General features: G+C 30.4%; 1 long non-coding RNA gene across 1 annotated transcript in view; it reads right to left on the bottom strand.

Annotated features, from left to right (window-relative positions):
* The window catches only part of LOC142331592 (uncharacterized), a 339,524-nt gene that overhangs the window by 27,702 nt on the left and 285,310 nt on the right, over nt 1-26,512 (bottom strand). Inside the window, exon 2 of the long non-coding RNA XR_012758054.1 lies at nt 11,083-12,304. This is a non-coding gene — a long non-coding RNA (uncharacterized LOC142331592). The remainder of the gene's footprint in view (nt 1-11,082; nt 12,305-26,512) is intronic.

Raw genomic sequence — 26,512 nt, 5'->3', positions numbered from 1 at the left:
TGTTTGTATATAACAACACACACTTTCAGAATTAATGTGGCAATGAAGAGTTGTTCTATGAACAGAACTGCAGGGTCCTCTAGTATTACTTACACTTGATAATGTTGTATTAGTACAGTGTTTCTCAGTCTGTGTAGTGCATCCCCTTCGCGGGGGGGGGGGGGTGTCATGATAACGAGCATATCACGGCTGTTTATTAATTTACTGAAAGGAAAGCAAAACAAAATACATTCTGACATAATAAAATACACATTTACACTGATATAATACAATTATAAATGGGATTGTATCAGTACTGCACATGCATTTAATGATTAATAATTAACTGTAATTTAATAATTAACTTATCAATACAAAAAAAAAAAAAAAAAAAACAAGTTTAATAATTATTAGTGACTTCCTTGGGCCTAACTTCAGAGCAAAGTTTATCAAAGGAAGGTTTAATATTAGAAATAGACACACTGGATTCATTTCCTATATTTAGCTGAGATCTATATTTTGTCTTCAATAACATATATCCACCCTAAATTGATGTCTAATAATTATAGATGCTAACTCATCAGTCTGGTATGTCATCAGGCAATCTGAAATATTCTACCTTTGAATTAATAAAGTAAAAATTAAAATAAATTCTGTGTTATAATTTTTTGTGGAAAGTTTTGTCAGTTTGAAAAGTAATATTACCGTATCATCAATATCATAAATAATGTTTCTAGGAATGCCAGATATATCACTGTCTGTTGACAGACAAGAAGTGATGTACCTTTAGATCCTTATTTTTTCCTTTTTTTACATTCTTTGTATTTTTCAATCTTTTTAACAACAGAATACACAATTAATATTTGAAAAGTAATATGGACATGAGTATTCACCAAAAAATTAGTCCATAAGTGAGGACTAGCAGTCAGAGTTTCTCTTGACAACTGAATACAATCTTATGATTACTAATTTTAAATAATTTTTTTTAAGAAAAATAGTTAAATGTACATCATTTTATCTAGTTACAAGAAACCTTCCTATAAAATTTCATAAAATTTTGAAAATACATTTAGCCATGACTATATGTCAAACATTCAAAAAATAAAATAACCACATCACTTTTGAATCTAAAACCTGGTTGCATCTGGCTTTGTTTGGCATCATAGTCGATTCCCTTGTTTGACATTTCATGTAGAAAAACATCAACTGCCTCTGCTGGAAAGGGTAGAAGAAAACAAAGAGTTAGGTCTTTGAATCAAATCTAAAACAAGTCAGGAGTTTCAGAGGTAACCACCTTATAATTAATTAGTCTTTTAAGTTAGAGATAAATTTAGGGTGTTTTTAATCTTTGAGAATCATACATAAGTTAAAAATATTTTGTGCAAAATTTTTTTATTCAATCTTGGGTAATAACATATTTTTATAATTTCTTAACTTTATAGTAGTTATTATGAAATACGGTTAGTAAATCTAAAATATATCATCTACAATATTATTACAAAGAATAATTTTTAAAAAAAATGTGACAGTGATGTGACAAAATGACATGTAACAAAGGTCTTCCTAATTTCTCATAAGTATTAAGGGAGTTCCAGCAAAAAAATGTGTGTACAAAGGTCAAATTATTTCATAATTACAGTTATGGCAACAAACTACCAACGAAATACTTATTTATGATGAGTAAGTGAAAGTATTTCTTGTTAACTGGAAAGCATCGTTAAAATATATACATAATATATATGAATATGCAAACATAAATACTCATTTATAGAGAGAAAGAAAGAGCGATTGAGAGATAGTGTGTGTCTGTGTAAGTGAACAGTGGATATAAAATTTTTGTTACTAGTTCCAGTTCCACTTGAATGAATTTCATTTATAAATCCATCTAAATTAATTAATTTTTAAATATCACATAAAGTGCTAATATATATTTTTCTGAAAAAAGTATTATGTCTTCAGCGAGTTATTTATTTTGAACAATGAGATCTTAAAAATGTCCAGATTTGATTTTACAAATTTTTTAGTCAAAATTGTAGTAAAAATAATGGTTGTGGAGAATAATGTTTTTGAGGTTAACTTCTGTATTTATATATAATGATCACTGATAAACAGGACTAAACGTAACTGTACCCTACTCTAAGAAATAAATCACCTTCTCCCAGTAGAAAAAAATTTTTCTATATACGAGTGGTGATTGGATTAACGTAATATTTTAACAAACTAACTGATTTTTTTAAAAAATTGTTTATTTTGAAACTACGTGCTGTTTAAAAATAACAACAATCATCCTTTAAGAACAAATATTCTAGTGATAAATTTTCTCTGATATTATTATTGATGTGGTTTTAATATCAAGTAGAGATATCAATAAAAAAACAATATTCGTCATGTCCATATTCAGGTTCATCATCTGCTGTTTTGCCTGGTAGCAGCTTCCTTACACTGCCGTTGTCTCCATATGTTTCTTCACAAGATTTCTCCTTTGTCTTCTTGCAGTTTATAATTTGTTCACCTCATTTATTAACTTCATCTTCTTAAGCTCTTTTTTATATATATATATATATATATATATATATTTTTTTTTCTTGTTGGATTAGAATCTTTCATCACTTCATTTCTCTTTCTACTGGCCCTTCCATTTACATGTCAAGATTCCGCTTCCTGTAACTACATATCCCGCATAGTTCTTTATTCTTTAAATCTTGAGTTCAATACTTCCTCATTTCTCAGTTTGCGGGTCCATTCTACTTTCTCCATTTTTCCATCCACATCTCAAAAGATTCAATGCAGACTTCTTTCCATTTTCCTTATTGTCCATGCTACACTTTTATTCAACAAAACATTCCATACCCAGAGTTTAGCTAACCTCTTCCTTAATCTAAGTTCAGACTTTCACAACTTAGCAATTTCCTCTTCTGAAGGCTTCCTTTGCCATTATTGTATTCTTCCTTTTATTTCCATTGCACTCTTCCATCTTGTGTCACTATAGTATCCAAATGTGTAATTTTTTCTTTCTCTATTTTTCCTTCCTTGTCCTTATATTCAGGCTAATCATTTATAAAGAAATCCGTCAGTTAAGCAACAGCTAATACTGATAACACATGCATTTAATTTTCAACATCTACACTATTAACGAGTCATCACAATATCAGCTAATTTTTGAAGTCGAGAGTACTAAGGTTCGAGTCCTTGCAAAGGCAGTTGTTTTTATATGGATTTGACTGCGAATACTGGTGTTCTTTGGTGGTTGGGTTTCAATTAGCCGTACATGTCAGGAGTGGTTGGCCTGACTCTGTTCAAGACTACACATTTACAAATACACGCTGGACTGTGCACAGATGCCTTGGCATCACTGCAGAGTACTTTTGAATCATGTCACTGTGCAGTTATTCTGTAACCTAGAATAGATAAACAAATAACTAATAAATAAATTGGATTTGAATTTGGGTCCTGGAATAACAGGAAATAGAATTAATGTAAAAATGCTACTTGTAGTTTATTTTTTAGTATACACATATGTTAACAAATCGTAGTCACACAAAATTTTATATTTTATTAATTAATTAATGATAGGCGTTTAAAAAAAATAATAATTTGCATTAAAAATTAACATTTTAGTTTTTATTCATGATTAATCGTGAAATGTGATATTATATAACTCTCATTAGAGATTGTATAACCTGTAAATAAACTTATACTGTGCAGACATTGTAACGGACCGCCTTTTGCATAAATTTATTCAGCTAATATTACTAAGAAAATTGTTAATTAATAAAGCATAAACAGCTAATTTTACAAACAAATGGGAAAAAGAAGGAAAACTAAAAAATTGTTTACAAACATTTTATTTAAAATCTAAAATAACTATAAATTTATAGTAATGATACTACTCTACTATAAAAGTAATTCTAAAGAAAATTTTTTTAAATTAACATTTTTTAACAACTGCCAACTGTTGGCAGTTGTTTTAATTTAATTTTGCGTCAACTTTTATAAAAGTTTAAATTGAGAGAAAAATTATTAATATTAAATAAATCTTTATTATTTTATTGTGTTTTTAAGTTAATCTTCTTTAATATATTATTTATATTAAAGAAAATTAACCCACCCGGTTGGTCTAGTGGTAAATGAGTCTTGGCAAATCAGCTGATTTCGAAGTCGAGATTTCTAAGGTTAAAATCCTAGTAAAGGCAGTTACTTTTATATGGAGTGGAATACTATATCGTGGATACCGGTGTTCTTTGGTGGGTTTCAATTAACCACACATCTCAAGAATGGTCGATATTAGACTGTACAAGAGTACATTTCACTTAAAATCGTACATTTCATCTTCTGAAGTAATACCTGACGGTGATTCCCGGAGCTTAAACAGAAAGAAAAAAAATCAATCACATTTTACCCAATAAAAAAAATTTATAGAATCATCTCTCTCCATAAAAAAGGTGACAACCAGTTGAAGCACTCACCTGTCACGCGGCTTTTTTTCTGATGCACAGCTTACACGCACAATTTAAAATATATATCATTCTATTTACATATAATATTGTTTATTTAATTCAATGGTTCTAACTAAAGCGCGTGCGCGCATACCATATTTCATTCGTGCGAAGTACGAATGAAATGGTATTCGAATAAGGTATGAAATGGTATGGCGAATAGAAGTATGAATTTAATGGTGTGGAGGTACTAGCGGCCACTTAAGTACGTTTTTACACTTTAAATATTATTCATTTATTTAAAAGGTTCACTGCCACGATAAAGATCGTAACTTGCCAAAACAAAAATGAGAGACAAATTTATCCCTCAGTGTATGAGTGTATTCGTTGCTGAAATATGGAATTGTCTTTCACTAGTCAAGAAAATTTAACAATCACGCTAAGTGCCAGAGATATTTCAATGCCACTTTACCAGTGTTATTTGATGTGCCGTGCAACTAAGAAAAATACATAGAACTCGAAAATATTCTTGGCATTCTTGTAGCAATAATTTTGATAAAGTTACAGACCATCAGATCTTATAATATTTCTTTTATTAGGGGCTATAGTCATTACAGTATTTTTTTAATTTTTCTGGCTAAAACCTTATGACAATTTAGGTTTGTGCAGTTGGCAAAACACCTTGGCTCGGTTAACATCAGATTTTTTGCCTTCCCACTCGTGCTGTAACAATAAGAATACATTTAGTAGACGTATGTATTCGGTATTTTCCAGTCGGATACCCGCTGTATCTCCGTCCATGACAGATACTCAAGAGGTGGGCAGGAAGTCAGGCCGGTAGATGGAGCCGGGTCTTTTTCCTTCGACCTCCTCACTCGCTGATAATAAAGACTCGGGGGCAGATATAGGGGTATCCACCCGGGTGGAAGTTAACACTAGTTTATGAATTCCCGCGGGCTAGGGGCAGACCTGGTAGTTGGATACCCGTTACTGTATATTCGTTACTCGTAATGTATGGTAATGTATGGTAGTTTACCCGTTTCATACGTACAAGTACTACGTTATACAAAGAACGGTTGGTATAAATTACATCGTACAGAATTTTTAAAAAAAAGACAGTTTTTACTATTCTAACAAAATTTAAATTACAATGAAACAAATAATCGATTCATTCACTCCACTGATTTTTTAATGTCTTTTTATTCATAACTATTATTTAGTTTACATTCTGAAGAACAATATTAAAAAAAAAGGTATTATTGACTCACTTGTGATAAATTGATAATTTTTGAATCTTGAATCGAGTAAAATTTTCATAAAAGATTGTTTATAACTACAAATATTGCACGAAAAATTGTGAATGCACATTGAACAAATTACAACTGAACTGATACATCACGATCACAATACAAAAATAGAATTTCAATCTTCCGTTGACGTTTAAAAATAAAAGTTTTTCCATTCTTTTCGGTTTTAACGATGCATGTCTTTCGGATTATATTTGTCCTGATTTGGAGAAAACTCTTCCCATTGGTACTGATGTAGCCATAACAGACAAATATATTTTTGCTAAATTAGCGAGTTCCGGGTATAAAATCGCCCGTTTACGCCACCAACGAATTGAATCATCTATCCTATTGAGTAGCCTTTCTTCAATATATTGCGCATCGATACGATACTGGCAGCAACTGTGGACACACAGGAATTTTTCGTTGTTCTCATGTCGAAGTCCATCCAAATGGAATCTTCATCCATCGCATCTGAATGATTTAGCTGTTCTATCTGGTCTTCCAGAATCATCGTGTCGGTGACATTTTTTCTAAATCAGCTTTAATAGAGTGTTTGGCATATTCATATGAAAGATGTTGTGCCGCCAACGATTTTTAAATCTGTTATTGAGTTCAGAAATTAATTTTTCAAGTAAAATAACATAATAAAATGCAGACTAACTACTATTTATTATTTAACGCTAATGTTATAATGTACGGTATGAGTCAGTCAGTGGGTGGGCTTAAACCCATACTGCTGATACGAATCATGTTATGATCATACTCTTATTTGTTCAGTTATTATTTTGACAGAGTAACGATGCTCTATGAACTGTTTGTAACGAGTAACGACTCGCTTACTATCACAAGTTCATTTAAACTTGCTATAACTGTTCATTTTCCCGCAACTTGACCAAATCGAACAAGAAGATAACGGTGCTGTAATTTTTCAACAAGATGATGCGCCCCACGATTTAACCTACGCGTTCGACGCGCTCTCAACAAAAGATTCCCTAACAGTTTGATCGGTAGGGCCGGTCCTGTCCTTTGGATTTCCGAGAATCCCAGATTTGATAATCATAAACGTTTTTCTACGGGGATACGTTGACAACGTTATCTTTAGTGTAAAATACAACGTTTAAGACCACGGATTACCGCTGCTATTACCATAGTTACTCCTGACATTATCCAGCCTGGACAGAAGTCAATTATCGGTTGGATGTTTGCAGAGCGACCGACACAGCGCATATTGAAACATTCTAAGGTATGCAAAAAACTTTTTGGGTTGGCAAATGCCTGATTATCTCTAATAGTTTCTGAGATATGAATTTTTTTAAAATAGCTGCAACCTTTTTCGATAACTGTATTACTGGTATTTGTTTACACTCCCTACTGTTGCTCTATCTTTATGTATTTCATCTCTTTTGGTTTTTGTATTTATTTATCTTTCTGTTATAATGCACCTTTAGCTCTACTATTCTTTTTGCTAACATCAGAGGAAGGTAATGTGAACCACAACAGCTGTTGTGATTTTTTAAATAAATTTTGTTATGATTTATATTCATCAAATAATATTACTTTCAGTATCAGAGTAACTATTTATCTTTCCTACTCGGGAGATATCTCCACAAGGAAGTTAGTGTTAGCAATTCAACGGATGTACAACCATATCGGTCGCTGAGATTTCTGTCATTATTACTGGGTTATTTCTGAGAGATTTTTTCTTATATAATAGACGAAAAATTGAATATTTTACTCACTGAATACGTTTGAAATAGTTTTTATTTTATTAAAAACTACATATAGTAAATCCACATCTCAACATCCAACTTTCATCTGTAGTTTGTCTAATATACCTACCTGTTTACATTGCAAAACGGATCTAGAAAACAGTGTACATGGAATCCCAAGTATAAGTCTAAGGTTTTATTAGCGAGGTGTTTGTTCATCTTCAGGAAGGCTGCTCTTCCTATCGTTCATTAGTTTGTCCACCGTTTATGTCGAGTCGTATTCCTGAATACCGATAGCTATTTCTTCTACCGCTTATTTATTTAGTAACAACCAGATAACTGCTCTCTTACCGTTACTAAATAAAAAATTAAGTTTGTAGCGCGTGAAGAATGCCATGCTTGATCAAGTTTCGAACCTGGGACGTCCAGATGAAAGAACGAGACGCTACCATTCCGTCACAGAGCTCGCATAATTATGATAATGTAACAAACATATCATTACACTGTACAGTGTAACAATTCATCACTCAACAACTAACAAATAAAAAAAATATTTTCAAATAAACGATAATATTATTAAAAAAAAACTCTTCCGTTTATCTGGGGTCGTACATGTTGATTTTAACTAATTTTGGAGTGCTGAATTCAAAAAATGCACACCTCACATCTCAGATTTTAGATGCATACGATTTATTTACTAATAAATGAATTATTTAAGAAAAAAATATTATTTATGTGCATCGATTTAAAATTTGATTAAAGCAAATTAAATTTGATTTAATATAGTACTAGTCGTTTCATTTCGGCATACATTCTACATTCCTAACAATTTATTTTACATATTACAAACGTTTTGCCTGCCTGCACAATGTTTTCCTTCTACCTGTCCCTCCAATATTAAAGCGACTATTCGAGGATGTCTTCGAAGCATTTTTCCAAATGCTTCTTTCTTCGTCGATTTGCCGCAATACCTCTTCATTTGTCACTTTATCCACCCCTCTGATTTTTAACATTCTACTCTAGCACCGCATTTCAAAAGCTTCTAATCTTTTCTTCTCATGTACTCAGATCGTCCAAGTTTCACTTTCATATAAAGCGACGCTCCAAACATATACTTTCAAAAATCTTTTCCAGACGTTTAACTTAATTAATTTTAGTTTAATTAATTGTAAAATAACAGTTTCTAAAAATTTAAATCATTGTTAATATGTTAAAAAAAAAACAGTTTTTAAAATTTTAAATCACTGGAATTGTCTTGCCTTAATTTTTAAAATATTTTGACAAACATTTTCGCTTGTACGATGTTCGATCAGTTTCTCTAAACAAACACCAACATTAGTCACTCATAATTCCAGGATCCCATCTTCCGTTGTGTCGATGCTACACGGTCAGAATATCCTGGGGGAAACGATCTCCTTGCTCATCGCTGCAAGAGCGCAAATTTTCGGGAAAAGAGTCTAGGTGGAAATGTATGAAATTAATTTTTAATGACAACCTACATCCTAAACGTTTGTAGTTTTCTAACAGCTTAACAGTTTTAATCTCTTTTTATCGCCTAAAAACCAACAACTTCTTCCATGCGCTAGTTCACATTCGCTAAGTTTATCGTTTAAAGTCGAGTCCTAAAGTAGAGTTTCTTGATTTTCAGACCAATAAATATACTCTCCTTGAGCTTACCACCACTCAATTCAGGAAAAATTATCTTTAAATGATTAAATCCTTGTTCATCTTTGTCTAGTGCCTTTATAAAATGTTTCATGAGTCCGAGTTTTATGTGAAGTGGTGACAGTGTGATTTTACCACTCTTAATGGTAAAAGCTTTACATTCTTTTCACCGGCCACAAAGTTCTTTCACAATCGCCAGTTCTTTACTTGGTAATGACGTTTTGTATCACGACTATTCCAAAGACAAAGAAAACAATATTTCGTAAAACAAGAAGTAACGAAACAAATTTCAGATCGCTGCAAACTTGCCCGTATGCTCTTTGTATTTTATCGCTTATAATATTGATGCCATAGTTTCATAAGTTTCTTTCATGACGACTGCACGACCTAATGGAACGAATGGCTGTTTGTTACCGCTACGGTATTACATGAAATTCTTTATGAAATGGAGTATCATTTAGTATGATAAAAAAAAATGGTTTATAAAAATGTTTTCATATAATTGCATTTAATTTATAAAATAAATATATTATTTGCTGAAACCGAGAAATTTTTTTTGGGAAAACTTCAGCTTATTTTTATAAAATAGTAGTTATATCACAGATTTGCTTCCTGAATAATGTTTGGAAATATTGGTATATAAGTTTTTTCAGTATTAAAATGTAGTTCAGCCTCAGTAATACACATCATTGTTAGTGGCAATTGTCATAAAACTTTGTTAGAAAACCCATCCACTATGGAATTTGAGTATCCAGAATTTTAAATGTAATTTGTGTTCTGTTTCTTGAACTAATATATTATTTCTTTTAAATTTATATAATTTAATTCACGATTTTTATCTGCATGTGTAAAATTTACATGTCAGTTTATTATTTTCAATTTCAATTCTGAAATTTAGTGTAGGTCCTTTTAGAATATTCTGATTTCACTGAATGTTCAATTTTGTAAAAGAATGAAAGTGAAAAGTGACAGTTTAAGAACAAAATCGAGCAGAAACTACTGACTTTGTATGGACATTTAATGAGGACGAGTAAGAACTATTTGCTCAAGAAAGTTTTTGAATGACAACCTGCAGAAAGATGGATGGAGAGATCATCCAAGAATTGTAGTGGAAGATAAAAAATTACATGTAACGTTGTAAACACATACTATAAGTATTTAATTTATATGAGAAAATCCTCATAATCTTTTTGCTATTGTGGCATATGTTCCATTTTTAGGATAGATTATTCCCTTCAGTCATGTTAAAAAATAGTTGTGTAAATTTCTTAATATTGATATTGCCGCTAGAATTCAGCAGCAGACCAACAAGACCACAACTAAAAATAATTGAAGATTGTTCAAGATAGAGAATTCTATGTTACAGCATAGATAAACAGTTTTTTAGATTTTAAAATAATGTACCATACTTTTCTTATATTGTAATGTATTAAATTAAGCCTTACTGAATTAAAAAGAATAAAACAAATAATTTGTCTTACCTATGTAGTGATAATGTAATATCGGTAGAAACAACCACATCTTCAGTCATTCACTGGTTTTCACATATTTTCAAATTTACCGACAGAAGATAAACAGTTGAAAGAAATGTTAAAAATTCTAAGTCTGTCTGTGGACTAAAGACAACAACTTTCACTATTAAGGAATTTATTGATAAATGATTCAGGAACAACAATTCCACCGCATTTATCATTATCAAAAGAAACAAAAACTATTCAAAATAAAATTAATAACTGTTAAGAGAAATTAAAAATCAATATGCCCTTTATTAACTCATATCTTATTGAAAACTGAGAAAATATCTGGACAGATAAATAGAATAATTTTATCATATCAGTACTATGATAAATATTTCAGCAGAATAATTGTTTTCATTTAAAATTAATTACTCATTTGTATTTATGAACATAAAAACTACATACCTGTATAAAGAGAATAACATTTTTAGATAATTTTAAATATCTTAGAAATAGAATCTGTAAACTAAGACAAGAAAGCGCTTACATTTATTTTCTTTTCTAATTCTCATCTGTCATGAAAGTAATCTTCATAATTTCTCACATCTTCTAACTTCATCTTTTAGTCGGCTGCATTTATCTTCATAATTTCTCACAACTTCTAATTTCAGCTTTTTAGTCGGCTGCATTTAATCTTCATAATTTTTAACATCTTCTAACTTCATCTTTTTAGTCGGCTGCATTTATCTTCATAATTTCTCACAACTTCTAACTTCATCTTTTTAGTCGGCTGCATTTAATCTTCATAATTTCTCACATCTTCTAACTTCATCTTTTTAGTCGGCTGCATTTATCTTCATAATTTCTCACATCTTCTTATTTCATCTTTTTAGTCAGCAGGATTTAATCTTCATAATTTCTCACATCTTCTAATTTCATCTTTTTAGTCAGATGGGTTTAATTGAAAATAGTTTCTTCATCTGTGTTTCACCTGAAAATGTAAAAAACCTATTCTGAAAAAAACGCGCTATTTTCTGAATAGTAAGCGAAAATTTTCCTACCCCACTTTAACCTACGCCTTTCTCCAAGACTCAAGAGTCTCCAAGACTCAAAAAGTCTCCCCGAACAAAGCCGGGAGATTAGTACACTTCAACAACGAGGGAGGATGATTATACCCTAACCATTTTGAATTTACACCAGATTTAATTTTCACCTAACCTGTTATCCCCAATCACCCAATCCTTTCGGATATACCAAGTTGCTTGTACTAATCCCGTGAGGTTATATACCGCATAACACACTAATAGGAACAGTTCAACTGTCATTTTCCCAGACGGAATCTGGAAGGTGTATATTCCATTCCTAAGGACTCGGTTCGGTCATAGGAACCGTAAAACAGGCTGTTTTTCCAGATCAGACAGGATGTACAGCCTGTATTATTATTCCTATGGGCGTGTGCGGCTAAGCAAGGTAGCATAGGTAGCAATTACATTTCCATAAACCTTACTGGTTACGGATATGAAATCGCTACCTATAATTTTGACCTACACAATTTCATCTACTAATCCTATACCCTATTACCCTACTAATCTAATCATAGGCTTAGTAGGGTAACTAACCTTATACCCTCTACTAATCAAAATCTTATGTATTCTAGATGTATGTTATGTATTATGTGTTATGGTATGTGGTGTGTTATGTTTCTTGTATTTGTATTCTATGTTTTGTGTTCACTCATTCCATTTTTCTTCTTTTTTTCTGTTTTGCATCTGCAACATAAAATTAATATCCAGATGTAAGTTTCATATATATTACTACTTACAAAGACACAATTTAGTAAAAAAAAGGTTGTGTGTATAAGCTAATGTTTATCCTGTCTATAAAACAGAATTACATGCAAATGTCATAATATTATAGGTAACGGTTTACATAATATAGTGTTATTCTAACAACACTGTAAATTTATGTTATCAAAATTAATGCTTTAGTTTGAAATACAAATATGCAATAATAAATGTTAATTATAATTTATAGTTTTGCAAGTTTTTATTAGCCAAGTTACTGAAATATATTCATTACTGATTTTTTTTTGTTGCAAATACAGAATATTCAGATTGGAAATAATACATCTGATGCCAATTCCACAAACTATTTCTAATTATCAAGTCAGAGTTATTTTAGACCATTTTTAATTCTTCATTGAATCTTTGAACCTCCAAATTTTTTAAAGTTGAGTGATTTTATTATTAAGGACCTTATATTAAAGCACGGATGATTTTTAACTTTTTTAATTAAAAAGTGATTTTTTTTCTGAACTTTGTTCATTGTTCTTTAATGTATCTATCTATTAATTTTTAAAGTAGGATAATGTGTGAAGATCCATAAATCATAGTTCTAAAATCTAAAGAGTGTCATCATTGGTTTCCCTATTTTTACTGCATAAATCAAAAAAAGTACTGGATAAAAATTGTATTGCTATAACTTCAGCTGAAACTCCAGTGAATAACAATGCTGTCACTGATAAAATCAAACTGTGCCTAACTAAAAATACTTTTGTATTTTATTGTAACATTTTATGTGTTTATATTTAATTAATTAATATGGTCTTTAAATACAACTATGTTTTTATCTATAAAATGTATTTTTATGTTCTGATCGGTTTAAAAGTTTATTTATTTTAATTAAAATCTTCTGTTACATTTTAATTCAATTCAGTTCACTGAAATAAAAATTTAAGTAGCTTTTGTATAAAATATTAGTTAAAACAAATATCTTATATTTTTAATCAAAACGTTAATATATATATATATATTGTAACATTTTCATTGGTTATTAGTTTACACTACAATGTTTTAAAATTACAAAAAATAAATGAGATGAGATGATTGTCTTTACTTACATTAGTATCAAAGGACACGTGAAAAAGTCTTGTAAAATACAGAAAAAATATAAAAATTTTATAACTTACCATATGTTGTATGTTTTTGAGTAAAAATAAGAGTACTATATATTATTTATTATTCTCTATTCTTATTAATATAGACTAAAAATAATATCTATTTATCTGTCCAGTTTCTCTTCAATAAGATATAATACTGAAATTTTCCTTTTGGATATTAATTGTAATTTTAGTTCAGAAAATTTCTCTTTTATTCTTGACATTTTCCCCTTACTCCTTTTTTCTGTATAACTGTGTTTCAGATTTAAAAAATTTTTACCATTCTTGTAGAAATTCAATTTGTTCTCAGAGTGTACAATATTTCCATTTTAATATGTATAACACAACCATATTTAATTAAATTCATTTAAATTTATGTAGTTAATTCGCTAACATTAATTTTCATCAATTACGGTAAGCATTTTTTAACTATCTTTATGTAAATGAAAAACATGTTTAAATGAATTAAAATTATTTAAATAAAATGAGAATCAGTTGTTTGGTTACTAGGATACTGATTTCAAAATAAAAATTACAGTGCATTCAGCTAATTATTAAAAAAACTATGCCAAACAAAATTTTGAAAAGATTTAATTTCAATAAGTAACAAGTTGAATAAAATATAATTTTCAACCTCCCTGATGAAGTAATAGTATTTCTTTTAAAAAAAAATTTTTTCTGAAAGGTCCCAGGTTTGAATCCCAGTCAGGTAGCTCATTTTTTACATCCTAGAAACGTTCCATCTCATATTCCCCCACACAAGCTCCAAATCAGGTTGATGATTAATTTATCATAATAAATCTATAAAATAATCATCAATCTCCCACCACTAAAACAACAAGATATTTTTTGGAAATCGGTAATCAATAAACTGAATCTAAGAAATTTCTCAGAATAATCTGCATTTATTGCTGATAATTTGAGTCCGGATTATATGCATTTGCATATTAAGCCCATTCTCACCGGTTATTGCATATTTTAAATGACTAGGGAAAGGGGAAGAGTTGGTAATTAGTTCTAAAAATGAAATATTTACTTTAAATTAAATTTATTCATTAAAAGAATAGTTGGTTTTCTATTTTAAAAATAAAATATCTATTTTTAATAATGAATATTAAAAGAAGAGTTGAATTCCAATTTTAAAAATAAAATCGCTAATTTAAATGAAATCTTTTAAAAGCACAAGAATTAGTTTCAGTAGTAAAAATAAAATCTCAATTTTAAATAATGACTAATGGCAATTTAAAAAAAATGGCTTATAAGAGTAACACCAACACTTATTAATTTGGTCAAGGGCCATTAGAAAAAAAAAATCCCTTTCGGCACACCGGAAGGCGGAAGTATATTTCACCGGTGCTAAGAAGGGGATAAAAAAGAATTCCACCTTAAAATTAAGAAAAATTTAAAATTTTCTCAATACCACAATGGTTGCATGCGAATAAAAGTTTTACATTTTTAGCATACGACAAGCTAATCTTCTAACAATTTCAACAATATTTTCAACATCCCTTGCCGTAAGGGTTGGTCATATCAAAAATTGTTTCAGACAAAGTTTTAGGTAATATTTAAAGGACTAACGACCACTTTAAACCGATTTGATACTGTGCCTGCAAAGGGAGGTATGATATTTTTTATCTTCAAACCCCCATTTTTTACACCTTCTGGGTCACTGGTTGGTGATATCAAAAAAGTTTACTTCGATAAGTTTTAGGTCCTTATCCAAAGAATAGTAGGAACTTCAAAAAAATTCTTATTGTTAGTCTTATTGTTAGTTTGTCAAATTTTATTGTTAGATGTAAACGGAAAAGAAATGTTGGATTTAATGAAAATATTGGTAGAAAACGCTCTAAGATATTTATTCACGCACAAACACAAATTGAATATTATGAAAAAAGGTTTGTTCCAGAAATTATAATCACAACCTGAAAAAACTGCAATCTATGACAATGCAGATCACTGCTAATTTGCAAGATGTAGAAGGCAAGAGCTTACCAAACGAAAAAGAAAAACGGGGAGCTACTCATTTAACCGTTAAGGCTGCAAATACTAAAGCCGAATGTAATAACATTCGGCTTTACTATTTGCATTAACATAATAATGTTAATGGTTTAAACTAGTGGTTCGTGTTAATTCATTTAATCAGCAATTAAAAAGATGTCCATATTATTAACAAGATTGGTTACAAGATATGAAAGAAAGGTGGAATACAACTGTTGAAGAAAATGCACGTCAAGTTAAAGAAGAGAAGTAATTACTTATAAACTAGCTGACCCGGCAATGCTTCGTTATTGCTAGATTTGACTATATATATATATATATATAGGCGTTTTTCGCCCCCAAACAAAAAAAAAATATATATATATATATATATATATATAAATGAACACAAATGAAACATTAAAAACTGAACATTACGAAACATCACAAAATTTAAGCTTTTTCTCTTTACCCCTCACCCAATTTCATCTTCATTTATCTTTTTTTCTGCTCCGTTACGATCCAAAACTTCCAAGTAAATTTGATTTTTTTACGTTAACATGTTAAATGGTAGAGACTAAAAAGAATTCCATTACAAAAATTACAACCTTTATGATGATGGGAGGTGAAATATGACGAAATTTTATTGTAATATTACTAAAAGTTTATTTTAAACTTTTTAAAAACCAAAAAATTTGAAAAATTAAAAAACTCTATATTTTTAAACTTTTATCGGCTCCCTCACCCCAATATTGTAGTATAGGTATTTTTTTTGGTCTCTTGCATTACAAATACCCTTAGGAAGATATTAAAAAAGTATTCGGTTTAAAAATAAGCAATAAATAAAAAAGAGAGCTTTTTTCGATTTTGGAGGAAGGGGAAATTAAAAAAAAAAATGGCAAAATAAGCATGCACGCATGTATTGAGCTTAAAATAAAGTAGGTTATGTTTGCAAAATTTTAAGAAAATTGATCCTCAAAAAACTCCTTCACTTCCTGGATACATTGACCCCAAAGTTTTATCAACAAATTGCCCCATTTGCCCGAATCTCTGTACAAAATTTCATCAAAATCGGTTTATTCAGTTAATAGTTATTAAGCTTCAAACACGACAACACACGTACGTACATACATACGTACGAATATTATCCTGATTTTTTTTTGCTTTTTGGCGTTCTGGGTCATGAAACGTCGAAAATTGCAAAGAAACCCACACCAAACATTTTTGACTGATTACCATACTTTCCTTCTAGCAGACAGAATTGTTCTAAATTTATAATGCAAATAATCTTATTTTAAACATTCATTTGAAATATAAAGGTACTGCTAAAGTTTTGAGGGAGAAACAACAAATTTTAAAATTTAAACGTTTGCAGGAAAACTTTCAAATCGTATATTCAAGATGTTTTTGGAGTTGATAATAAACAAAACCAACATACAATAATACGTAAACAATAAATTTTGGAACTAATGTTTATATCAGAGGTTCACAAACTTAATTTTCTCATAGACCACTTTCAAAATTTTGCTGGTTCCGGTGGACCCCCTGCAGCTAGTGTACTAGCTCCAGTGGACCCCCTGCAGATAAGTACTTCAAATTTTTCCGACACTGGCAAACGCTAACATCTATTCACTTTACTTTTCTTTTCGAAATTCCGGAAACAAATGAGTAACGTTTATTACTAGTGAAGAATCAAACAAGTTCATGCAAGATTGCTAGCACACACACCACAAGTCGTATTTCGTCCCTTTGCACGTCTGAACAAGCGTTGCGGACGGCGGCGGCGGCGGCAGTGACGGCAGCGACGGCGCTTTGCAAGTCTCGACACGTTCGTTGTACTGAATATGGAATTTGCAAGTTTTTACAAGTAACAGTCGCTGAGCTTCTCAAAACATTATCTGCCTAGATCGATACGCAAAGTCAAGCCAACATTTTAGTTCTTCACTATCGAAACCACATGAATTTTCGTGGACCCCGCTTACGAATTGTGAACCCCCATTTTTTTGTCACGCCAACGTAGACCCCCGTCGAGTCTCCCATGGACCTCTGGGGGTCCACCTGTATCACTTTGGGAATCAATGGTTTATATGATTGAACATATCAGTTGTGTGTGTGTACACACACACACACACACACACACACACACACACAAATATATATATATATATATACTGTATAAAAAAATATAAACTCATTTATATTTATGTATAAATTAAATTTTCAATTTCAATTTTAAAGAAATGATAATAAAATGATTTTAATAAAACTTGAGATATTGAGGTTTCTCAACAAAGCTTGTAATTTGTACATGCATAGGCAGCTTTATCCTAACGAATTTTACATCATATTTATACTATATTACAACGTATAAATATTTTATAGTATTAAAGGTAAAATGAATATTATGAATATAAATATTAAAAAACTATTTTTGAAGTTTATTTTTGCAAAAAATAAATTTGCTACGTAAGCTTATTAAGGTAAAAAAAATAAATAAAAGAAAATTTAAATGTAACTTTTAATTTATTTAACACTTCTATAGTTTAAAGGTCATTATTTACTTGAAATCATTTAAGTACTACAGACTAACAAATAATATTCAACCAAAGCAACATTGCTTGTTGCTTGGGTTGAATATTATTTGTTAGCATATATATATATCTCAAACAATTCTATATATATATTATAATAAGGAATGTATATATATAAAATTAAAATATATACATAATATATTATATATATATATATATATATATATATATATATATCAAATAATTCTAAACTGATGTCAAAGAAAGTGTTGATTTACGATAAAAAGATAACATGATGAAGAAGAAACTTTTAGTTTCCTGCTGATATATTTTTATATAAAAAAATATATATATAATTTATCTTGCTAAGGTCACGGATGCAGAAAAAGAAAGAAATGCTTCAATAGTCATATAAAAGATTGAAAGCGCACCATATCGAGTCGTTCTAGAGGGAAAACGATAAAAAATAAAAGTCAAATGAGTTGTATATTTGAGTTCAGTCGAAAATCTATAAGTTACATTAGCCTAATAATTAAATCTCAGGATTTAAAGAATACTTTTACGTAATACGAATTTACATTTTCCACGTATAAAATATTGGAAAATTTATTAACAAAAAATATATTTGAGATTTTAATATAACATTATTGCACTAGTTTTTATTTTGAAACCGGTATTATTTATTGGTAAATTTTGATTTTGTAAAATATTTAATCGATTTTTTAAAACTTTTTTTATATGCATTAATATGAAAAAACAATTTAAAATAAAAAAATCGAAATGTTCGTTCAATCTTCATTCATGCCTATCTATATTCTTAATTTTTCTTTCTGATTCAACAGTTACAATATTTTTGGGTTGAATAGGTGTTATAAATTCTAAATATACTCATTCGTAAAAATAATATATATTTTTTAATACGTTATACGAGTCTGATGCTATCTTATGTTGGCCATTTTTAACAAATATTTTTGTTAACGACAGTTGGTTTAAGATAAGAGTAACAATTAATTGGGAGTAATATTTCTGGAGGATGTATGTTATTTATGTGAAGGAGAAGATAAATTTTTGAAAATTGTGATTTATAGTGACACCGAATGTATACCTTTAACTTAATATTACGTTTGTAAATTTAAGCTATTTACTGCAGAGAAAAATACTTAAAATATTTACATCGCAGCCAGCTGCGTCTGTTCATTAAAAACAATGAAATATAAGGATATTCTGACGTTAAAAAACGCATTAATAATTTAAAGATAAAATATTATATTTTTTCTATAAATTACGAATTCGGTTGAAGTAAATGGCTATTTAAATTGTAATATTAAATTATTAATAAATTATAAACGATTTTAATAAATTCGTGAGTTAAGGCTCTCCCTTGAAGTGCAGAAATATTTCTTATTTTTTGCCTCTACTTTATACACGAACAATCATTGAAAATATAAAAACAAAAAAATCTTTCAAATCGTTTTTCATTTAGAATACCTTTTTCACTGAGGATACATCAATAGAAATTTTCAAACCAAATTTGTTGAAGTTTTCTGTGAAAATAATTTGAAAATCAGAATGATGTAAGACTTTTTTCCTGTTTAGCCTCCGGTAATTACCTTTCAGATAATACTTCAGAGGATGCTATATGTATGAGTGTAAATGAAGTGAAGTCTTTTACAGTCTCAGTTCGACTATTCCTGAGTTGTGTGGTTAATTGAAATCCAACCAACAAAGAACACCGGTATCCACGATCTAGTATTCAAATCCGTATAAAAATAACTGACTTTAATAGGAGTTGAACGCTGGAACTCTCAACTTCCAAATCAGCTGATTTAGGAAGGCGCGTTCACTACTAGACCAACCCGGTGGGTTAGAATGATGTCTACTGGTCTACAAACTTTGGCTATATTAAAAAAAAAAAATTCTTTAGCAGTTCTACGCAAGAAGACCGACTTTTCGTTATTTTATATTGTATAATGTTTTTTGTATAATTTTTTGGTGCAAGAAATACACAAAACATAAATTAAATTAAAATATGAAAAGAGGTATTTTTTAAAAAAATTAATATTAACATATATTTTCTGCTTATAAAAAAAATAAATTACTATAATCGGAATTTGATGAAATAATTAAAAATAACGAGTAGACCCAACACACACAACAAGCAAAAAGTTTAAACTCACTCACCACTGTCTCGAATGAAGCGCGTATGATAAACACATCAATACAAAGTCAACATAACTTCAAATTGAGGTTATGTGGTCTACTGTTGACCTTAAATTGAGCGTAACTGAAGGAAGATTAAACCGTACTTCATAATGACTGCTACAGCATAACTAAATTTCGATGAAATTAATCTAGTAGTTTACGAGATTTTTGGATCACAACATTTTCAAATGTTTTGAAACAATTGAGCGTAACTCAAATATTTTTGAAATTTTCAAGTCACAAAATTTTATACATGAATGGTATTTTCGTACTTCGCATACCTAAAACGTAAAGACAATTCAATTTCATCGAAATCTCACGGTGTGACCGAAAGTAATACCGTACTTTTCTTTGAAAAGTCGTAAAAAATGCATATATATATATATATATATATATATTAAAATCATTTATGCAGACGACGTAATTTGAAAAAAAATCTTTCTCATTTGTTATTTACTCCTCTTATAGAACCTTCCTGTATACATATATGTTCATTTAATGATTATATAATCATCTAAAATGATGAAATTTGTCCTTACAAATTAGTAAGGACATACAATAAAAAAAATATATCGAAATGAGATAAAGATTGTAAAAAACGAATTAAAACAGAAAAAAGCAAGGTGATTTAAAATAAACTAAACTTTTCTAAAAAACAAATAAAGAATATACGAGCGAGATCTCTAAAGTAAAGACCGCTGGGAAATTTGTCTCCTTAAAGTTGACGAACCTGTGTCGTTCATGGCCACGCTAGTAATGTACACATTCTATTGTTGTCTGTAAATTGTCGCGTTGTAGTATCTTTGTAGTATCTTTTATATAAAATACACGACTGCGGTCGACAACTAACTCCCAGGTAATTCACGAACAATCTTTACACGAAACAAATATTGGAGTTTGGGTCGATGTGAGTAGAACGCATATTGTAACCCACCGGGTTGGTCTAGTGGTGAACGCGTCTTTCCAAATCAGCTGATTTGGAAGTCGAGAGTTCCAGCGTTCAAATCCTAGTAAAGCCAGTTATTGTTACACGGATTTGAATACTAGATCGTGGATACCGGTGTTCTTTGGTGGTTGGGTTTCAATTAACCACACATCTCAGAAATGGTCGAACGGAGAATGTACAAGACTACACTTCATTTACACTCATACATATCATCCTCATTCATCCTCTGAAGTATTATCTGAACGGTAGTTACCGGAGGATAAACAGGAAAAGAAAAGAAAAAGAACGCATATTGTGGGTCCAGAATTTAAAAAAAAAAAAAAATACAGTTAATAGTGATCGTTATTGTGCTGTTTTAACAAACTTCATAAGTCATTTAACAGAAATTGACATCAATCACGGTTGGTTTCACCAAGATGGTGCCACAGCGCCCACAGCCAACAGGTTAATGACTTTTATACAAAATGTTTTTTGTGAAAGAATCATTTCGAGGGTTTTGTGGCCTGCACGACTGCCCGATGATTCCTCCAGATTACTTTCTATGGCAGTGGTAGCAGCAAAACAAGCAATATATTGCAACAGACCACGCACAATTGATGAACTAAAAACCACCGTAACGGGATAAGTAAGAGACATTGCAATATATCAGCTGGTTAGTGTTTGAAAATAAATTGAGGTGTAACTGCTCGGGCGGGCGTGATACAAGAGTGGCAGAGGAGGTGGGATCTCTCAACAACGGGGCATTGGACCCACCATGGATTGACCGCAAATTAGCCAACTCAATTTCTGGATTTCAGGTCACATCTTTTCGGGTTGGAGAAGGGCTATCACTTCCGAGTGCCTATATTGAGGCGATTATGACTCTTCTAAATATGTTGTGTTCAGGTGTCGGCGGTGGATGGTCGAAAGAGGCATCTGCGAACAACTAACTGCACCCCTTGATATAGACACGATTGTACCGGCAATGTTATCTGGAGTCGACAAATTCAGGGCTGTGTCAGAATATATAACAACGATACAATGGCACAAAGGCAGAGACGACGAGATAGGGAGGGGGTAATGGATAGCCTCCTGTGGATTCGTCGTTCGTCCGGACTTGCCGGGATGGGCGGCGACGATGAGACACGAGGACTTCGTCACCCTCGAGCTGTTAAAACCGAGACCCGGCTGGGGTCCCTCGGGGGACCAGGTTAGAGGCAGGCAGCTGTTAAAAGAACGGGACCCGGTCTGGGCCTCCTTTGTGGGATACACACATTGGAGGCAAGGCATCAAGATCGAGTACCGGTCCCTAGGGTAGGGTTCAAGAACAAACAGTCGGGCTTGGGTACCTTACCTCCCTAGGGGTTAGAGGCAGGCACTAAAACGATCTGTTAGAATGGACAATCCCTTGGGCTGTGCTATGTTTCACGGTGAATCCAGCCCAGGGAGTAGGGAAACAAGCTAAAACAAAAAAAAAAAAAAAAAAAAAAACTGAAACCTGTGAAGTGTTGTACCGATTTTGGAGTAGGTCGTTTTTAATACTTTTTACTATTTATTCCAGCTATTATAATAAAGGTTTCTATAAAATAATAGAATAAAAATACAAAGTAATAATTAAGTCTTGTCATTACACTTCCATAATTCCAGTGTACAGCCACTTTCCGAACACATCTTATTTGCAATTTTGATAGGCCTATTAAAACCAATTACCGTATGAAAATAGTCTTGTAGAAAGAAAAACACTGGCGAAAAACTTGGTCTTGATGAAACCTTTTAATTATTAGTTGTCTTTTTTGTATAAAGAAACAAATATTAAAAATGAGTTAAGCCTTTTTAGAGTACACAATTATTTATTTATTTTTTTTTAATCCTAAGCTTTATAAATAAGTATAAATTTTTCTGTGAAAATATCATGTAAAAAGAAAAACTCTCTTTTAAATGCAATAACAGAATGATATTTTATTTTATATCTCATTATACTACAATAATCCAATTAAAAGAAAGAAGAAAAAAACAACTACCTTAAAATTGTCAATATAGGCATTTTTTTACTTCTTCAGCTTAATCGATCTGGAAGAAATATTGAATTCTATTGCAAATGAAAATTATATAAAACTATTGAAAAATTAACTTTATTCGAAATTAGAACAATTGGCAATAGTGTAACTATTAAAAAAATAATAATAAAATAATACATGCCCAATTGCAAACCTAAATACTTCTTAAAAAATACGTAAAAAAAAACAAAAAACAACTGAGCTATAAAATAACTATAAAAAAAAGAAAAACTACACATTTCATAACAATATGATAAATCATCATGTTCAAATGACGTTACTTATTATGAACTGTAGTTAAAAATTACTTTATAACAATAAAGAAAAAAAATCAGCAGCCCATCTAACTGTATAATGTGTTTAAAGGATCAATAATGTTATTAGGTAATAGGTTATTTTATAATGCATTTTATATAGCCTTTAAAGTCATCGGTATGTTTATTAAAAAAATATTTTATTACTGTTTAAAAATTAAGTACCAGTTAAACAAGTCTTATCTGTAAATATTTAGCCTATCAATAAAATTTACTATTTAAAAAAAAAGTCAAATTATAAGTCAAAATTAAAAAGTTATTATTGAAAAAAAACTACTGTCATCACCTGGATATAAAATGTTTATTTTATTACCTTAAATATATAAACATAATAAAATAGGCTATATTTGACCATACTGTCCTGTGCAGATAGCAATAATATTTATCTCTCTTTACACACAACTAACAAATGTTAAACCACTGAAAATAATCAATTCTATAAAACGAAATTAAATCTAGGTATATTTTTTAATCAGTCTTATTATTTGCATTAATGTTATAAAATTAAAAGATAAATGAAATAATAAAAACTATTTCTCTCTAACAAAGAGACAGTATTCTCAATAGAAATATGAACTATTTATTTTTTTAAAAGGTTTTATATACTTAATTTTCTTTTTTTTTATAATTTGTTTTCCTAAACTTGGCTCTAATTTTGATCCATAACAACAAGAGTATAAAAACTGAATTTTTAAAATGTAAATTGCAGCCCCAGCACAAGTAAAGAGATTAAGTTAATTTATATGCCGATCTCCGTGGCGCAGTGGTAGCACCTCAGCCTTTCATCCGGGGGGTCCCGGGTTCGAATTCCGATCAGGCATAGCATCTCTTCATACGCTACCAATTTCCACCGGCTAATGATCATAGTTATAATGTTCACTCTTTCGAAGCAATAAAAAAAAAAAAATAATAATAATAATAAAGAAAATTAGAAACCCAAAATTAATTACAATATTTATAGATTTTTAAAAAAGCCTATGATTCCATACATCGCGAGTCTTTATTTAAAATACTAGAAGAATTTAAAATAGACGCAAATAGAAAACCCAAAGTTAAATTTCTTAGAAATCTTCCGGAATCATATGAAAAAAAAAATCCATTTCGGCACGCCGGAAATCGGAAATAGATGTAACCGGTGCTAAGTAGGAGATAAAAAAAGATTTCCACCTTAAAGTTAAGAAAAACTACAAATTTACTCAATACGACAATGGTTGCATGTGAAAAAAGTTTCACATGTTTAGCATACGACAAGCCCCATCTTCTTACAATTCCAGCAATATTTTGGTCATCCCTCGCCGTAAGAATTGGTCATATCAAAAATTGTTACAGACAAAAGTTTTAGGTAATGTTTAGAGGATTAAAAACCACATTAAATCGATTGTATACTGTGCCTATTAACGGGGGTATGATTTTTTGTCTTTGAAATCACATTTTTCCACCCCCTGGGCCAATGGTTGGTTATATCAAACAAATTTACTTAGATAAGTTTTAGGCCCTTATCCAAAATATATTAGGAACTTTAAACGAATTCGATATTTTACTTAATAAGAATGTTATAGCGATATTTTATTTTTTAGAAAAAAGACCCCTCCATTTTCATCCCTATGGTCCGATTTTTCTCATTGACGAACTCGACCGAGATTTTGGGTCTTTATATTTTATGTATGAATTTGAAACTGACTGGCGGAAAATTACGGTAGTTATCGAGTTCACAAAAAAGTGAAATATATATATGTGTATATATAAACTTGAACTGACGATGGTTTTGGGGTTTGGGAATATGAAACGTGAAGAAATGTTGAAATTTTCCGGAAGTCGAATTCTGGTACCCGTTACAATAAGTAGCTTTCTTAATAAATCTACCTAACAGGCTCCAGACAAGGAGAAGGATTTTCTCCGACCCTCTTTAATTGCACTCTAACAATAGTAATTGGAGAATGGAAGAAATAAATCTATAAACTAAATATTACAGAAAATATTAAAATGGAATATAAAAACAAATTTATAAATACGACCTTATTAGCCTTGCAAATGATAGGGCGATATATGCAAAAGATATGGATGAGGGTCGAAGTAAAGTCTAGAAATTAAGCGAATGTGCTAATAAAATAGTCTTAAAAATTTCTTTTGGAAAAACAAAATGATTCTCCAACAATTAAAAAAATAAATTACAAACGCTAAAAATTATCGAAAATCAGAGAAATTAAAAGAGTATCACAATTTAAATATCTCGGAGAAATAGAAACGCCGAACGCTCTAGAAAAGGAAGCACTAGAACAGCAAACGCAGAAAATGGCGTTTAGCAATTTAACAAGAAATTTATATAACAAAAAATCGCTTTTGCATAATGCTAAACTTACATTACAAAACAGTAAATCTTCCGGAGGCGTTATATGACGCTGATTGTTTGTAAAGTCTTTCGGATAAAGAACTTTTAAAAAAAGAATTTTAAGAAACATATACGGACCCTATCACCAGGACGGAATTAATAAACTAAAACTGGAAACAGAAATTTATAAAAATATAGAAAAAATAAAAGACACCATCCGGAGAAGACAATTACAATTTTATGGGCATTTATAGAGAATGAACGAAGACAGATTAACAAAACAAATTTAACTTTTATAAAAGTAGAACTATTGAAAATAGCCGGTTTAAAAAAGTAGAAAATGATCTTAAAACTTTAAAAATATCCAATAAAAATAGAGATCAATTTAGAAAAGCTAAGTTTCCAGAAAAGAAGGATAATATAAGTATAGGACAATAGTGGATCGAGTAAGAAAAACAACAGAGTGAAAAAATGACGAATAATTGGGAAAACAAAAGAAGTTCCAAACTATTTTGCAAACATGATCCTTAGTGATCCGAGCGAGAGTAGAATATTATGTCCACATACGGCATCAATTCAACCTTTGACTTCAACATCAGAAAGCTGGAACATTCAAGGGAGACCACCCCTCTACAATTACTTCCTGTTTATAGTTAAATTTTCCCGCTCAAAGAGTACATTCACTGCAAAATACATAGTAAAAT

This window comes from Lycorma delicatula, chromosome 10, assembly GCF_047948215.1.
Source record: "Lycorma delicatula isolate Av1 chromosome 10, ASM4794821v1, whole genome shotgun sequence".
Lineage (NCBI taxonomy): Eukaryota > Metazoa > Arthropoda > Insecta > Hemiptera > Fulgoridae > Lycorma > Lycorma delicatula.
This window is presented reverse-complemented; position numbering and strand designations above follow the sequence as displayed.